Raw genomic sequence first — 18,287 nt, 5'->3', positions numbered from 1 at the left:
AATGGCAGTGAGGGTTCATGAGAAACTTGCATGTTAACTGTAGAACTCTGTCATCTGTTCCCTGTACATCTACTTTGCATTTCCAGGAACATTGCTTTCATACGTTCTATCTTACATGACTGAATTCCCTGTGCTTGACTATACTGTACTACCATGGGTTACTACAATAATGTTCTATAAGGAATACGCTAAAAGCGTCAACACTATGAATTAATATGGTCAGCGATTTAGATACCCGTCTGTCGGCCGGGCTCCCCTTCTGGGATTGAGGGGGAAAAAATTGTACGTCGATGATGATGATGATGATCCCAGTAAAACAACCAAAACTATAAACCAAAACTTTTTTCTCTTTAACCTCTCTCTCATACAAATAAAAAGAAAACACACAATTTTCTCTTTTTTTTGCGAACTAAACAGTTCTATACACATATAATACCGGTGTGGCTCTGTTACTGATTTTTTTTTTATTTTCATTTTTTTAAGTTAAAAAGGATACAAAGGCAGGTTCAAGTAAAAAGAAAGAGACGCGTATTTTAAAGAAGTTCAAAGAGAAACTTTTGCCTGGGCTCAAAAAGCGATATAAAAAAACTCTCTTACCAATTCGGCAACCTCATCCATCGTCATCTCAGTCCTGGAAATTTCAATTCATAAGGGGAGCAGCGGAGCTGAAAGACGTTCTTTAGCTGCCTTGATTTCTTCCATCATCTCTCGCTCCGAGCAGCAGCGATTTAAATTAAAACCCAGGCGGAGGTCTTCCTTGGCCGGACGAGGTTCGTCTGCTCGGTCAGTAACCGGAACCGCGCGGCCGCCTCCGTGATCTTGCCGGTTGAGCACGACCGAAGAGCAACTTCACTCGGTCAGGGGTGCACTGACCCGGAAGAAATGGCGTGGGCAGAGGGACGAAATTCAGATTTTTTTTTTAAATTGGCCGGAATCGAGTGCAAAAGCAATATTGATCAAGACGGCACCACCCACTTGATTGATCGTGTAATTGGAGGGACAGTAAAACCCAACGCAAGACCATAATCATTCGGTGGTGTTGATCTCTGCTTGGTAAAAGGAAGTTTTGTTCAAATGGCAGCGAACGGGGCGGTTCAAGTCGAAGTCACTGCAGCAAGAGCCCACTGAAAAAAACAAAACAAAACAAAACACGAACCTCATTTATCCTGCCAAAAAAATCGTCCTGTGCAGTGCATGCTGAGTATTGTTAGAATGGAAACACTTGTTAGCAAATGATCAAATAAGTAGGTTAGTTGTTCAATCAAGCTAGTTAACTGTAGTAGTCCTGGAGAGCTGAGGGGTGCTCGGATCTTTGTTCCAAGTGATCTGTAAATCGCTGACTTAAAAATTGACCGCAAAACAAAGTTCTTCCAAGTCTTTCATGGTTTATTTTTCACAGAAAACTAAGAACTACTGCATTAGCCTGAGAATATTTTGAAAGCCGTATGAACATACCCTATACCCGTGGGTCACAGTAGTTGTGTTGGTGCTCTCTGGGTAGCACTGCTATAGCCTCTGGGAATGTTCCATTCACACCTTCAAATTCCATTACTCCACAGTGCACAACGTTCACAACACAGATGTCGCAATACTCTGACCACCTTTATAGGCAAACTGCAGGTAGCTGCGTCATCACCTAGCCTCATCTGGTCAGATCTCAGAAATTCAGCAAGGCTGGAGAGGTGGTCAGTACTGGGGTGGGAGACCTCTCAAGAAAACCCGGTCACAACTGGTGCTGGTGGACCAGTAGGTGGCGATCTTCCCTGTGGGCCAGAGTTTAAAAACCAAGGGTCCAGTAAAGTGACTGGGGACGACGTACTGCAGGATTCCACCCCATGTTTGTGATTTTGTGTAAGTTCCACTCTGGGATTGCACTCATTCCCTCTTAATTTAGTGTTGCGATTTCTCAGTTCTCCACCTAACCCAGGGCCGGATTTTGGTGTTCGTAGGCCCTAGGCACTTTCACTCCGAAATGTGCAAGAAGAGGCGTAAACGCCAATCGAATGACATCGATTGACATGAAGCATTTTAAACTATTCTAATGCTGAACCACGTGATTGATGGAGCGAGTCGAGTGACCATCACTGCGATACCTCTAGTGTCTAGAACAGCCCCCAGACAGCGCAGGATTATTGATTTGGAGCACCTAGAGTCGATCGCAAGCCTGTTGTTCCAGCTCCTTTTTTATTAGTCACTAGTGTTTCCCTCCTTCGTAGGCCTAAATATTTCGAGGGCCCCAGGCACTGTGCCTACAGAGCCTAATGGGAAATCCTGCACTGCACAGGGGGCCTGCTGGTACAGACTGACCATCACAGTCACCCAGGTACATAAATGAGAGGAATTACAGTACCATTAGCAGCAGCTGTGGTATCTGTAAGGCCTGCACTGCGTGTGGCGGGTTGGAGATGCTGCGTGGTTGTTGCTGTCAGGTTGCACGAGTGGGTTTGACAGTGTAGGAAATGTGCTTCGTGTGCAGCTAAGTGGCCTGTCAGCTGTCTGTCGGCCGGGACCTGTCGAGGTGCAGACACTGAGGGCGGCCCGGCGATACTGACTCTGACTGCCCTGTCACTGCGCTGTCTGCTCGGCCTGCGCTGTGCTCTCTCCGCTGTGAGCACACGCCAGCTTCACTTAGCATTGCCACGCAGCTGCATGGCTCTGGCTCCTTAAATACTCCGTGGGGGTGTTAAAGCACGATACCTTTACACACTTATGATGCAGGTAGTGACAGTTTAGAGTTGCACTGTCCTGTTCAGGCAAGGTGCCCCTTATACACAGTGACAGTGGTTGATTTAACACGGAGTTTTCTGTCCGACGGTCTGTCTAACCTTTTCGTTTATAAGGCCGGAGATGTCCTTTTGTCATTAGTCGAAAGCTTTGAATCGTAGTGCTGTGATGTTGTTATGAAATGGGAGTTGTGGCTCTTTTTCACTTTTCTAAAACAAAAACCTCGGACAAATGCAAAATGTGAAGTTCAATGTATTATATCAGAGGTTGCCAATTCTGATCTGGGGACCCCCTCCACTGCTTGGTTTTGCTTCAGCTGAGCTTGCAGTTACATAATTGACCCTATTTAATTGGCCCTAATGAGATCAATCCAAAGCCTTCAACTGTTTCCAGTGCCTAGACGTGTTAGAAATGGCCTTAGCTGCTGAACGTCAGAAGATCGTTGGCATCTACGACGCACAGTGTGAGCAAAAGGAAACTTGCAGAGGCTCCCTTTAAAATTGCAGTGTTGGTTCACACAGAAGAGAGCAGAACCTGCGAACCTGTTTTCCGGAGCGCGGCGTGCAGAGAAACAGCCACACTTTAACATTCCACCTGTACACCAGGGGAGCTTGTGATGAAGCATGATCATCACTTTCCTGTCTCTCTCCCGGGCTCCGGGTCGAGGAGACGAGCTTCACTTGTTTCACGTTGCTCAAGGAGCCATCAATCTACTCTTTGGCGCAGTGACTGACATTGCCTGGTCACAGGCTCGGTACCGTTTGCCCGGTTTACCACAGCTGATGGGCGGGATGCCATCTGTGGGCGGTAGCCCTTCCGGTTCTACGATTAACCTTTCAGACGGAGCGGTCCCCGACGTTCGCATTCAGTGGAGCTACAGCCGCTCTCGGTATCATGGCAATGAGGGAAATATTACAAAGCCACTATTTAACCTTTTATATCAGGTGTATTGATCCCCCACCCTCCCCCCCTGCGGAATAATACGGAGACCTGGATATATCTGGAGGAGGAGAAAAAAAAGGCAAAAGGATGCTGAGAAAACTGAGGAGTCTGCAGAATAGAAAACAAAGTAATATAAAGAAAATCGATGTCGAGTAAACGTTTTTTTTTTACCATATAAAAATATAAGCCAGCACTGTTGTTTTTTTTTTAATTTTGTGAAAAGTGCTGCGCTCCTTCACAGCACTGGGGGGGGGGGGGTCCTCTGAAACCTCCGTCCAGACCCAGTCCCTAGCAGCCACACCTCAGAAATGATTTCTGTATGGTTTATTCATGCGCCGGAGGCCCCCGGTGCAGCCCAAGAGGGGGCACACAGAGGCGGGGCGTAGGGAAACTGCGGCGCACTTCTCCTCCCAACCTCCCTGCCCGTGTTTTTACTCCGCATGCGAATGAGGGCCGTGGTTTCTGCCTCCACGTAGGGGCGTCGTTGCCATCTGAGATCCGCATTTCAAGCAGCCCAGCTCCCCACCTCCCGCAGGCTTCTTAATAGGCTCGGCTTATTCATTTATGGGCAAGACCTTCTTCCTCTTCTGGCAGCAAGAGATGTCTGGTTTCCGGGAGGGGGCCACAGAGTGAGGGAGGTGGAATAGGACACAGAGCTTGTAGAAAGGAGGAATGGCTCCATAGTGTCAAGAAGAGCAGGTCAACTGACACGGTTGGATCAGTGGAGAAGGGCTTCGGACCTGTTATGAGAGAGAGCTGTGGTGGGCTCAGGCTATCACGGCACGCAATATTGTTGTATCTCTGAGCAAGGCACAGAACTGCGATTGCTCTGCGATTGCTCAGCTGTCGAACTGGGTGCCATGAATTGTAATACCTAGTGCAGAAAGGCCTACCGCATCCCCTCCAGAGGAAACCCTGTGAGCTGAAGTCTTGTACAACACCAACGAAAGCTGGGAAAAACTCCTGTCCTGAGATCCACCAGCTTAGGTCCTTGAAAGACACTGACTGTAAGTGAGAGGCCGGGCGTGCTTCTCAGCTCAGAAAAGGGCTGTGTGCCATTGACCAGCTCTCAGTGCTAAAAGATATAAATCACAGGCACAAAGGGGTAAGCATGTTCAGCACCATCAACCTGTTTTCCTGGCAGCTCTTGGTAGCTTTTGTTGGTGAAATGTGTGTATTTGAGAAAACACTCGGACGGCAACATTTCTAACTGCATTTCTAAGTGAGCAGTGCAGGCAATGGCATGTAGAAACACAACAGGATTGACCACAGAGGAGCCCTGAACCCTGTCTTCCTTGCCCAGCTTCCAAAACACCTGGACAATTGGTGTTGTGTTCCTGCAGACATTTATCAACAGTTAGAGCAACACTTTCTAAACTGTCATTCCTGTGAAAGAAGGGCCTGAACCCAAATACTGTGACCCTGCTCCAGGTGAACTTTCTCTCAACCAACCAATCAATCAGTCAATCAATCAATCAATAAATAGCCAGAAACGGCAGACAACTGGCAGATCCGCTTCCGAAGTCCGTGTGCTCTGCAGGTTTTCTACAGGACTGAGCTACGGGGATGGCTCTGTAGAGGCCGTGTGCTCTGCAGGTTTCCTACAGGACAGAGCTATGGGGATGGATCTGGTCAGAAGCAGAGAAAGGGTGAAACTGAACATTGTGAAGTTTGCCTCTGGCTTCCTGAGCCCGAAACCTGCCTGTTCATTGGCAGCTGGCTGGAGTAATTAGAGTACAGCAGCTTGCCGTACTTGCTTGAATACAAATGCATTGTCCGCACTGGAGACATTAAGCCACAGCCCTGTGATCCTGACTCCTGAACCTTAACCATCACACATGCATAATGAAAATGCTGTTTCTTATTATTCATTTCATGAATAATGAGCACAGTTATTATACTGTTCACATCGATGCAAGACATTTTGTCGAATATGACTTGATTGCAGATCTGCCTAGAATAGCATTGTGTGCACTGTGTAGTGATTCACAGATGACTGAGACATTTGTTACAGCCTGTTCTCTCCTGCAATACTCACTCAGTGCTCCAGCTGATGCCTCTCCTCCCTGACACGCAGGCTGCCCGTCCTGTTCAAACAGCACTCATCTTTTTATCTAATTGATTTGTTTTCGGACAGGTATTTAATTTGGGCTGCCAGCAGCGGGGATCAGAGGTGCCCGTCTTTGTGACACAGAGTGTACGCTCTCCTGGACTTGGTGTGACAGAAAGAAATTGAATCCCGGTCAGGGGGACGGAGCCCGCTCTGCCTGGGAAGAGAGGAGGTGGTGGGTGTTTGCTTTAATGTGTTTGAGGTTTAAGTATAGTGAAGGATGGACGTCGGGTGCTTGACATATCTGTCTGTGAACTGATAGAACAAAGCTATCAGGGTCACCCTTCACAAGTCGGGGAAAATGGGTCCTGCTCCCTTCCTACTAGGGACCATAACTCTGGGAGAGACCACTGAAAGCTGCCACTCACTCCCATCCTGTATGTTTATTATGAGACAGGAGGGAACTGGTGAGACTACTCTGTGAAAACCCATGTGAACACGAGGATAACATGCAAACTCCTTACAGACGGACACAGAAGGCGATATCAAACCCAGGATCATGGAGCTGTGAAACAGCAGTGTTAGCCCCTATGTGCCACTGTTGCCATTCCAGGTGTTTGAAAATGTCATTCTGGAATATCAGGTTCTCCGTTACATTACAAAACATTACAATTTGGGTGAAACAAACTGCAGTACAAAGCAAAGCAACATTCTTTATGATCATTCACCACTATGAATTGATACCAGGGAACCATACAATACCACAAGATGTTTATGCCTGAAAAAATGTGGATTCTTAATCATTGAGCCATGATTTATAACATAAATTATTAAATCAATCATACTGTATGTATACAACTGTTCACACATCACACAACTTCAAAAGAGATTATCAGACCTCTTAAAAATAGTCTGCTCATGGACTTTTAAGTTTACTAGCAAAATTAACTCATATCATAGCAAAATTAACTCAATCTCATACATGATCCTGAGAATAATCTGCATGTATTCTGCAAAATAAGATTAAATATTCACCAACATTTAACTGAACTAGCAAACAATACTGATGCACGCATGTGGTGGCGGTATGAGAGACCCGAAGTAGAATACTTTGTCTGGTCAGGTAACTGAGGATAATGGAGAAGTGATCTATACCCAGATCGTTATTGCAGCCAATGCATCTTGCACCTGAAATAGATGTGACCTCACAAAACGGGGATCTTTTTCTTTTTCATTTTGCAGTATCTGCGACCCGTTCTTCCTCACAACGAGGAAGGGTCATGACAGATCCCCCTCCCCCGAAGTGTTTCAGCTCTCGCCTTTGCTGACCCATAAGAGGGGCCCAATCGGGAGACATGACGCAGAAAAGGAATACCTAGTAGTCTTTGTTCTCTGCCAGCCCCCGGAAGACAGCCACCAATGGATGAATACATCCATTCATTCTTCCATTCATCCATTTTCTAGCCACTTTATCCAGTACAGGGTCGAAGGGGAGCCGGTACCTATCCCGGCAAGGAACAGGCACAAGGCAGGGTACACCCTGGATAGGATGTCAGTTGATTGCAGGGCAGACACAAACACACACAAGGGTCAATTTTCCCAGAAGTCAATGAACCTGCCAGTGTGTCTTTGAACTGTGGGAGGAAACTGGAGCACCTAGAGGAAACCCACACAAACATGTGGAGAACATGCAAACTCCACACATATAGCACCCCAGGTCGGGAACTAAACCCAGAACTCCAACACTGCCAGGCAGCAATGCTAAGCACTGCGCCACCAATGCACGTGTTTGGGATAACCTAGATCTTTCTATCAAAATCTAGGGGAGAACAAAGAATAAACAATCATGAAAACGCAGGGAAAAGGAGGAAAGACAAAGATAAACAACTCTTTAACACGCCAGCTATCATGCTCAAGACATTTGCATTGCTTGTCAAACCCCTGGAGGGACAGCTGACAGCCTCATGATCGTGTCTTATTTAAGGAGGAGAGAGGCAGAGCAGCTGCTCTTGGTGTACAGTACAGAGAATCACCAGGGGACAGCTGTTCTGAAGTGATGTCACCTAGAGAAGAAGAGAAAAATCCACCTGCTTCATCCCAGATACATCCAGACACCCAGCACACGGACTCAGAGGCCCAGATTCTCCCAGCACACATTTTTCGGGAAATCACTGTTGCTCGAACATGGACGTTCAGCTGTCACCCAGATTTATTCTTCCAAAAATAAATAACGACAACAACAGCGACGAGGGACTTCTTGATGCCTTCGGCCCTTAGCACAGGACAGCTCGATTCTAAAACACTTTGAAAGGCAGTAAATGAGGTCGACTCCAGCTGTCAGTCTAAAATTAGTTCAGTTTAATGAACAGTGCAGGGGGACACGTAGGAGAAGTAACTGAAGGGGGAAAGTGGCACAGGGATTGTGTTAAAGAGGCCCAGGACTCCTGGGCTTTGGCCCTGGAGGGCTGTTGGAGAGGTTTAAAGACCGTATATCAGTCCAGGTCCTGCAGTGTCCCAACGCATTAGGTTTTACAGGTCAACCTACAGTAGATCACCTATTCTTAATGACTGGGAACACGGATAAATTATTATTGGTTGGCCGACGCCATTTATCCAAAATGACATAAATTGCAACCCATTTAAGCAGCAGGGTGTTTTACTGGTGTCATGTGTGTGAAGTACCCTGCTCAAGAGGACAACAGCAGCGGTCCCATCAGACCAGTTAAGGGAATCCAGCTCTTGAAGGCTGAGGGGTTTCCAGAATGTGTTCCAAGAACGATCTCTTAATGACTGACTTCCACAGTACGCCTGGTCGGAAATAAGCTGTTTCAGGCCTTTAGAACTGGGTGATTTCTCAGCCCTACTGGATTGAGCCCTGCTAGGGGTGGAGACTCCTGTAATAGTATAAATGTTCAACACAAGAGAGTAAACAAGGGGTAGTGGTAGCAGATGGAAAAAAAACATTTTGGAACATTTATTTTCAGGAAGAAAAAGAGGCCAAAAAAATCTGCACACGTGTACACACGTGTACCTCACATGGAGAAGCAAAGAAATGTAGAACTAAAACACTAATTAAACCCATGTGAAGGTTTAACTGAAGTGATGTTACTGTTAACTTTAAAAACATTAGGTTGCCTAGGATTCACTCCACAAGGTTTCCTCTGACTACCAGAGCCTGACCTGCAACCACACAATCCTCTCTGGATGAGTTCTCCCCCAGGTATACAAGACCCAGCTGGAACAATACATAAACATTATATCTGCCGTACAACTGAAAGACCAGCTCTTTTCAAAAACTCTTTTCGTTATGAATGTAGAAATAAGCAAAATACTCCGCAATATGATTGTATTGACTCATATACCAAAACTGAGACATTTGTTGCCTTTGTCTTTATGAAAACAAACCCCCCCACAGACAGGAACAGTGAGCAAACTCTGCCCTGAAGAAGCTCTTAGATCCTGGCTGCTCAGTTCTTCAAAATGGCCTTTTCTCTCCTAAGTTTAAATAAAATAAGGTATGTGTTCATATTTTTTATTATGACCAGTCCTGTTTGTTCATGAGCATTCAGTATTTTGAATGACAGGCTTTTGCTGTTCAAAAACAGATCATTTTGAAGTGAAACAAGGAAAAACAAATCTTTCTTTTTTTATGGGAGATTCACACTGATCCAGAAACTCAGATTCAATTCACAGGTACGTAAATTGCATTTTTTATTTTATATATGTTATTTCATCACTGTTATTCCTTTGGAAAAAGACCCATGCCATTGCTAGTGCTTAGGGTTGACCAATCAAACTGTAGGGTTCTCTTGTTAAATGAAAATCTGTCTTTTCAATTTCTGAAAGAGGCCTTGCAGCAACACTCTTTTTTCAGTAGAAAACACTTTTTTTCCTACACAAAAGAATTCTACAGAAAAGAATTGTTAATGCCTGGAATAAATCGTCAAAGCAATTGTGGAGGATAGCAAGCTAGGAGCATTCAAAAAACCCAGGCTGACGTTGTCAGACATTTCCTCAGCACAGGGGAGAATGACGATCTCTGATGTGATGATGAATGTTCTCGTTGCTCAGCTCTGTGTTCCGCTGCACTGACTCACAAAAGGTTGAATGCAAGACAGGGGTGTCAAGCTCACTTCCTGGGGAGCCTAGTGCCTGCTGTTTTTTTCTTCCAACCCGAATAGTCAATTAATCAATTAGCTTAGATCTCATAGGACACATACAACATGTGACCTAAGTTCTTTTGCAGTCGTTGACCCATAACACTTACAGTATGTCATTAAAAGCAGGGTTACTTACAAATCACCTCAGCCAAGTTACAAGTATTACACCAATGCAGTAAATTAAATAATTAGGTTTACTATGTACTGTAACAGAAGAGTTTAGGTTGGAACATAAAGTAGAGGACTCCAGACTGTCCAAGAACTGAGCTCGATACCCCTCTGGTACGTTGATATTCTCCCTGTTGTCTCTCACCCTGGTCAGATTCTTGACCAGTTTGTCTTTTTTGGGCCCAGCACTTTTCCATTTAGTGTTGTGCTTGTGTGTGTCCCCCAGTGAAGTGAGGTAGTGTTATTTGACTCATGCTGTGATTTGGGTCTCTCTGATTTGTGTTGTTTTAGTGGTGCCGTCCTGAGTGTTAGTGGGGCCAGCAGGGGGCGCTCACCCTGCGGTCCATGTGGGTCCTTATGCCCCAGTATGGTGATGGGGACACTATACTGTAAAAAAACGAGCGCCGTTTTTGGATGAGACGTAAAACCGAGGTCCTGACTCTCTGTGGTCATTAAAAACCCCAGGGCGTTTCTCGAAAAGAGTCTGGTATAACCCTGGCGTCCTGGCCACATTTCCCATGCCTCCAAATAATCCCCCTCTATGAATTGGCTACATTACTTTGTTCTCCTCCCCCCCCCCGAGGGCAGGTGGAGTGACGTGCCGGTTGGAGTATTCTCATTCGCATTTAATGGCAACGTCAGCTCAAAGATTTGGTTCAAACCACCAAATGGAGACGTGCGTGCCGACAAGCGGACCCTGCTGATGCGGGTTTCACACTAGGATGAGAGAGTGGTGCTGTCCTGAGATTGGTCCAGCTGTCTGAGGGGGGCTTTTCTCTGGACTTAGCAAGGGGGATTGGCAGTATGAGTTCTGGCCACTGTTGTTTAGATGTAGCCAATATTTGATTTCTCTGTTCTGTGTATTATATTTGTATCTTTCCCTGTCTCAGCTTCTATTTAATTAAGTGGGATAGAGTGGCTAGCAACAAGCTAAGAAGCAAGCCAAGCACATTGGAAAATTAAGAGACAGAACAAAGCGAAAGATGCTATCTGCCTCTGCGTATTAAAAGCTGTAGGAGGGTGCCGACGGGATACAGAGTGCCAATGGGATTCGAAGAAACAATTCTGTATCCGAGAGCACAGGAATGACACCACTAACAGATTTGCAGTATACCAAGCTGACAAAATAACAGTTGTCAAAATAGTTAAATATTTTCTGAAGCTTTTGAAAATTTAAGACAGCTTCAATCAAAACTAGTCACATCTGCCATAAGAAAAGGACACCCCAGCACTAACAACAGAAAAAATAACAGGAACACATCCAGCACTCTTCAGAGAAATCTGTTTATTGCAATTCAGTGCTAATTGTCTGAGACATTTTTTATGAGCTCTCCAGCTGCAAAATATTTGTCTTGCTGGCTTTAATAGTTGTCGTTTTTTTAATATTAAGTGCTGCGGAAAGTGATATATACAGTATAGAAACAGGTAATAGGTTTATTCCATGCTGAAAAAAAGAAGAAAGAGAACACAACGTTTCGGCCGTGGAGCCTTCTTCAGGTGTGTGAGTATACAGTATAGAATTCACTGCGCTTTATAAATAAGCTGAGCAAATATATCAAATTTCAAGGCTGGCAGAGGGCGTGCTGTAACGCGTCTGTGTTTTCAACTCGGGTAACCCAGGGCTTTCTTGAGGGAGTCTGGGATAACGGTGTGCTGGCCCGGGCTGGAGTAGCAGCAGACCCAGCAGTGGCTCGTGCTTCACAGCAGCACAGAACCTGACCTGAGAAGCTGTCAGTCTGCAGGATCGCAGAGGGCCTCCACCACCAGCGAAGGTAAGAGCATGAATATGTATCTGCTGTCTGGAGTGACACGTTCCAATTTGAATTTTAAAGATGTGCTGCGCTTTCGTTTCTGTCTGCCTCCCTCCCTCCCTCCCCCCCAACACACACACACACACACACACCTGTTCCCTCGTTTCCTTTCGTTTTTAATTGTGGACTCTTTCTCTCTCCTGCTCCCCTTTCTTTTCGGCACACAACGAGACACGGCGTGGAGTTAACACGCTGTCCGCAGGGCGCCTAGACTGGGAGCGCGATCGCCAATAATAAGTCTCCCAGTCTGAACAGTGCACTTCGTCCATTTGTATCATTATCACTTATTAAAGTGCTGAAATTGGGTTGCTGGTTGTTAGATTGGTAGACTGAACCCCATCGGGAATTAGTCATATTGCTATTTCTAACCCAGGCTTTAAATTGTAAAGGCTTACTTGCATGAAACTTAAAATGAGAACGGATGACTCCTTTTGCTGTGTAACGCCATTCTTCATTTTCAAAAAAATCGCACACATTTCAGAAGGGCTTCCTGCTTCAAATTTCAAACTGCAAGGTTTCTGCAGCAGTTCTTTAGGAAGAAAAAAAAGCTACAGAAAAACAAGGGAACAGCTCCAGCGTTCCCTTTGAAAAACCATCAGGACATTAAGCAATAAATACGCTGATAATGCAACAGATCCTAAGTGAGTCCAGGGTGTTGATTACAGAGAGCCAATTAAAAGGCTTGAGGGAATGAATCAGATTAGCCATCTCTTAATGAGAAAGTGAATAATACCAGGCGCCTGAGCACTGTAAATCTGCCTTGTTAGATTGGTGCTGCAGCCAGACAGCTTACGATAAGAAATGCCATTAATTGCCTGTTTAAATCTTATTGCACATGAGCCTTCACTACAGCTATACCTGTCTGGACTTGGTGCCACATCACACTTGTATAGAAAAGATGGTCTGTCTGTCTAATGTACAGGGCCTCGCCAAAGTACTCAGACCTTACAGAATTTACAAAAGTGATGCATGCACATATTTTAAACTTAATATTTTATTGAAAACCTGAATGCTCATGCTGAAGAATCCTAAGGGTAAAATAAGCTGCAGTCAATGTCAGCAAAACTAAACGGAAACAAAAATGAAACGTGTTGATTTTTCGGTATTTGTCAATTCAATATCTGGGGCAGGCACCTTTGGCAGCAATTACAGCCGCCAGACTGTGCCAACTGTGCACACCGCCTTACTTCTTGGTAGATTTGCTCAAGCTCTCTCATGTTGCTTGGGGGGTTGCTCAAGGACAGCGGTATTCAGGTCTTTCCACAGATTCTCAATGGGATTCCAGTCGGGACTTGACTGGGCCACTTAAGGACATTCACTTTCACTCCCACACCACTCCAGAGGAGCTCTGGCCCAGTGCAGGTCAAGGAACTGCTGAAAGCTGACATTTTGTACTACTTCTTTCGCAGACTGCAGCAGGTTGTTCTCTAAGAGTTTCCTGTACTTTGCCCCATCCATTTTCCCCAGAACTCTTTGACAAGCTTGTGGGAGCTGGGATCAGTTCCCATTGATGAGAAGCGGAATTGTACTGTAATGCCCCCCCACGCTTGACAGCAGGGATGGTGTCGCACTGTGTCATTTGCACCCGACGTATCATTTTCCACTTAGACCAGAATCTTCCAATCTGGTCTCATCCAACAAGAAAATAAATTCTGCCACATCTCTGCAGTAGCCCTTAACTGTTTTGTTGCAAAGACCCTGCAGGACTTTCAGGTGTCTTTATAAATGGCTTTCTCCTTGTCTCTTTACCACACAGGTCAGTGTTCTCTCCTATCCCAGCCTCGGAACTCCATAGCTTTCTCGAAGTTGCCGTTGGCTTCACAGTAACATCTCTAACCAGCCTCCTCCTCCTCGCCTGGCCCCTTGGTTTAGATGGACAGCTGGACCTAGGCATGTCTGTGCCATACGACACGCCTTCCACTTCTTAATGATCAACTTCACTCTGCTCAAGGGGAACTGTTTTTATACCCGTCTCCTGATCTGGGCTCTTATACTAATTTTACCCTCGCGTTGTTCAGAAAGCACTTTGGTCTTCATGGGGGAACCTTTACTTTAAATTCCCTGCCTGATTGAGGGTTCTCATAGAGACAGATGCATTTATTCTGAAATAACGTGAACTGCGGTCACTGCACGGAGATAGAGGCCACTCACCTGAGTCTGCGCCTCGTTAAGGTTTTGTGCACTAACATTAATCTCAGTTTTTTGGTCAAATCCTAATCATGAGGAAGTGAGTCAATGAAGGGAATGGGACAGCGAACTTAATTCCTTGGCTTCAGCTCGCCTCGCTGACGCAACAGTGCTGGTCGGAGATAAAGTCGGGGTGCAGGGAGGGGCGCTGGAAGAGACGTTCCCAGGCTGCAGGTGGCGCTGTGCACATTTATGCACAGGGAAGCAGAAATGTGAGATTAGAAATTGACCTCCTTCCCAAGTTCTGTTTAGTAACACCGGTTACATTTGCCACGGAAAAGAGTTTGAATGAGTACGCAGTCGCCACTATTTTTCCTTCATATTAATTATCCATTTTCTTCCTTCATTGTTTTGCTTCGAGTGGGTGGAGTGCTATTAATTGCTCTTTCGGCATGTCCTAACCTGCCAGCACCCTCTTATGAGAGAATGATTCTGCTCCATTGGCCTTCTGCAGTTAGCGAGTGACGTGACCCAGGTTTGAGCTTGCAACAGGTGGGCTGTAGCAGGAGAAGGCCTTTGCTGCTTGAATCACTCAGGTTCTAACCACTTTTATCTAATTCAGGGTCACGGGGAAGCTGGCCACTGCACAAGAAATGGGTGCAAGGTGGGGTACACTCTGCACGGAAAGCCACTCCATCACAGTGTACACACACACTCTCTACCAGAAGCCGATTAACCTGCCAACATGTCTTTGGACTGTGCTTCAGAGGAAGCCCACGCAAACCCGATGAGAACATGCACACTCCACCCAGACAGCACCCCAGGGTTGGAATTGAACCCAGGGCTTCAGAGCTATGCCACCACGATGCCCAGCAATGTGACGTTTTCAGCTTAAACATCAACCACCGATTACGCCTACGAGGCTGACTGGACTGAAGTTCTCATTTCGTCCAGTTTGGGAATCTTCACTGCGCGTTGACTGGGGGGATGGAGAAAGCAGAGGAAAGATTCTGGGGTGGGGGGTTAACGCGTTGGAAACAACTGGATTTACAGCTGTTCCCCCATTTTCTTCACTTCCATTCTCTCTTGCTAAATTTAACCCCCACGCATGGCTGGATAAGCCATCTCGAATTGTATTCCCTTCCCTCAGTTCGTGTTGTGTCTTTAGGCGTCTCAAGTGTTTTTTTAACAGCTTTACAATCATTAAATTGTCCAGAGACTGGCAGCTTCTTAAAGCTTTTGAGGAACGGTGTGTGTGTGTGGAGGGGGGGGGGGGAAATGGAAGAAGTTAATTTGAAGAAAAGAACTGAAGCGTTAATTTGAAACCAACGGGCGCCTCGACGTGCTTAAAGGTTTTTGTTTAATCATCTGCTCAAATTAGCCGACAGGAGGGTAATGAAAATCGTTTCATTAACCTTTGGCAGAGCTAGTGGGCTCCCAGGGCCGGCTGCCACTGTGAGAGACAGACGTTCCCTTCCCTGATCATTCCTCCGCTCTCTCCCGCTTCCTCTCACTCGCTTCGTGGGCCCACACTTCCCACTGGACACAAAAACTGAGGATACGCAGGAATGCTGAGGCCAACTTAAAGATGGGAAGCCGCATTTTGTTGGCCAAGTTGGGTGACGTAATAAGCACAGTGGTGCACTGGTTCGCATTGCTGCCTCACAGTGCTGGGACTTGGGGTTCAATTCCAGACCTGGGGTGCCGTCTGTGGAGAGTTTGTTGTTCTCCCCATGTTTGCATGGGTTTCCTCCCAGTGTCCAAAGACATGCTGGTACTGTAGGTTATTTGCGCTCCGGTGTGAAAAACTGGCCCTGGTGCGGGTGTGTTTGCGAGTATCCTGCCCTGGACTGGTGTCCTATCCAGGGCATATCCTGCCTTGTGCTCTTAGCTTGCTGGGATGGGTTCCGACATCCCTTGCAACCCTGTACTGGATAAAGCAGTCAGAAAGTAGATGGAGGGAAAGAGCATGTAAGAAGGTTACACAGTATAGGAGAGGAAGCAATCTGGCCCCATCTTTCTTGAGCGACTGCTAGTTGGTTACTTGCACAGTTATTCTTGGCTGATTCCCAGGGAATCAACTTCAACCACCTAGTTGGACAGCTTGCTCCAGACACTCACCACCCTTTGTGTAAAGAAGCGCTACCCGATTTCATTCCTAAATACATCCCTTCTTAATTTCCACTTGTAACAGTGGTCTTTGTCTCAGGACTGGTCCTACACTAGTCCTCTGGTTGGCCTTTGTTCAGGATGTCAAGTACAGGATTTCCATCAAGTCTCTTGCAGTCCATTCAGCACTGCAGAGGATTGGGCTCCTAAAGAAAGACATTTCTGTGGATCTTAACAGGACTTCACCTTGTTGGCCTTCCATGGGCTGGTCTGCAGAGCAGCAATGTCCCGTTTAGAAAGCAGTTACCCCAAATTGCATCTAGTGCCGCACGGAAAGCAAGGGTTTACCAGAGTGTTGCATCCTTTTTAGATATCTTCCCTTGATTCTGGTGCTACACAAGATCTCCTAAGGGTGTTGAGCTTCACCATTTCACCAGGGTGAGGATACTGAAGAGTGAACCTGGACTCCAAGTCCAACTTGTGAAGAAGTCAAATAAGTTGCTCTTTCCAACATCATTTCTGCCCATTTTAGAGAACCAAGATGTTACTCACCAGAGTCTTTGTGCGAGTTCATCTTTATATACTGTAGGCTTTTGGGTTGTTTTTTTTTTGGGGGGGAGGGAGTCTGCTACAGGACAGTGCCCCCACCCACCTCCTCTTCTCCATCCCGATATCTGCTGCCCAGACAGGTCTTCCGGACCCAGGCGAGGGACCGGACCGCAGCTGCCAGTCCATCCTTTTTTTTTTAATCTTCCCTGCGCGAGTTGCGTGCCGAGAGGAATGACGGAGCGAGCGTCACGGAGATGTCGCCCTAGACGAGCGGATCTGCTCAGCGCTGGCAGGCGGCGACAGGCCGGGGCGGGCGAGCGGGCTCTCATCTGGCGCCGCCGCACGCTCGGCTGTCACTCCGCCGCGACGCCTCTCTGGGTCTTATCAGCCGGGGCTCCCGTAATAAGGAAATATAAATGCATCAGGCTGCCAGGCGACACAATAGCGCAGCCCGATTCTCGGCAGCGCGGTAACATGCCCTTGAAATGAGAAACGAGCCGGCGAGGAAAATGAAGAGCCCCGCAAACGCCACAGTTCAGAACGTAATAATGCGCAGAAATGAGTTCTCCCCCCTCCCCCCCCGAGAGGAAGACCGCTCCCCGCAACCCGTCCCCTGCTCCTGTCTCGGTGAAGAAAGCCCCCCTCTCTCAGGGCGACCTTCCGCGGACTCCTCCGTTATCAGTCGGAAAAACTTCTGTAAGCGGCTAACTTTCAAGGTACACGCCGCAGTGGGAGCGAACTTTTTCTTTCGGGTAGGCAGGCGCGTTATAGCCACTCACCTGGCCGTGTCGGAAGCGCAACAGCTGTCCCCCGCCAGCTCCTCCTCACGATCCGGTGCCGTTATAATGGAGAAGACTGAAAGACGGAGGCAGTGTAGTCTTTTCCCTCGGAGAGTAGTTGTCACGCACATATCGATGACCTTAACTCCCCACCTCGCTTATAACGCAACCTCCTCCTTAGCAGCCCGCCTAAATCTCTCTTATAGGTCCTGTGTCGCCACGACGACCTTTTACCCTCTCGCATCTGAATTTTTTTTTTTTACAAACTGAAAACTCTTAACATTTACTAAATTAGGTCTTACACTTCCAGCGGAAGAGCGCCCGCCGGGACCCGGACTGACGTCACCGCCCCATCGGCCCCTCGCGCTCGCTGGCTTGGCCTTCGTACGGTGCCGCGAGGCTGCGTCGTTCTACAGCCCGAGCAGCCGAGGCTCGTTCGCGGTCCCTGCCTCGGGGGGGAACCCGGGGGTTTGCGTCACCAAGGAGATCCGCCGGGAGCCGCGCGGTTTAGGTTAACCGGTTCATCTTTAAAGACGTGCAGTTGCCAGTATGGGCCCAAACCTTACCCCAAGATCGCTTCAGAAAAGGAGAGATGAGTTGTTGTTGTTGTTGTTGAAAAGGACCCATTTTACCACTCTTTTTCCACGTTAAAGTCATGCCGTGTCTCTATCACCCGCTCCATTGCTGACATTGTAAGCACACAGCAGCTCCAGCTAATTATCAATTAACTAATTAAAGAGCTGATTGAAATGGTGAGGGCTGCAGGCTGATTGGCTGTAGAGCTTCCAGGATCATCAAACCGTCACTGTTCTCTCACACGCGCTCTTCCAGTCTCTCTCTCTGTTTTTCCGCGTCCAAATTAAACCGC

The 18,287-nt window shown here is 46.9% G+C and overlaps 1 long non-coding RNA gene across 1 annotated transcript; it reads right to left on the bottom strand.

Moving 5' to 3' along the window:
• Positions 1 to 445: 445 nt before the first annotated feature.
• Positions 446 to 17,930, bottom strand: LOC148678488 (uncharacterized). The gene is made up of 2 exons (XR_015939187.1): positions 17,420 to 17,930; positions 446 to 1,124 (listed from the first exon to the last, which is right to left on the bottom strand). It is a non-coding gene; the product is annotated as an uncharacterized LOC148678488 (long non-coding RNA).
• Between the last annotated feature and the right edge of the window lie 357 nt (positions 17,931 to 18,287).

The sequence above is a fragment of the Lepisosteus platostomus genome, chromosome 1 (genome assembly GCF_059453375.1).
Source record: "Lepisosteus platostomus isolate fLepPlt1 chromosome 1, fLepPlt1.hap1, whole genome shotgun sequence".
NCBI lineage: Eukaryota > Metazoa > Chordata > Actinopteri > Semionotiformes > Lepisosteidae > Lepisosteus > Lepisosteus platostomus.
This window is presented reverse-complemented; position numbering and strand designations above follow the sequence as displayed.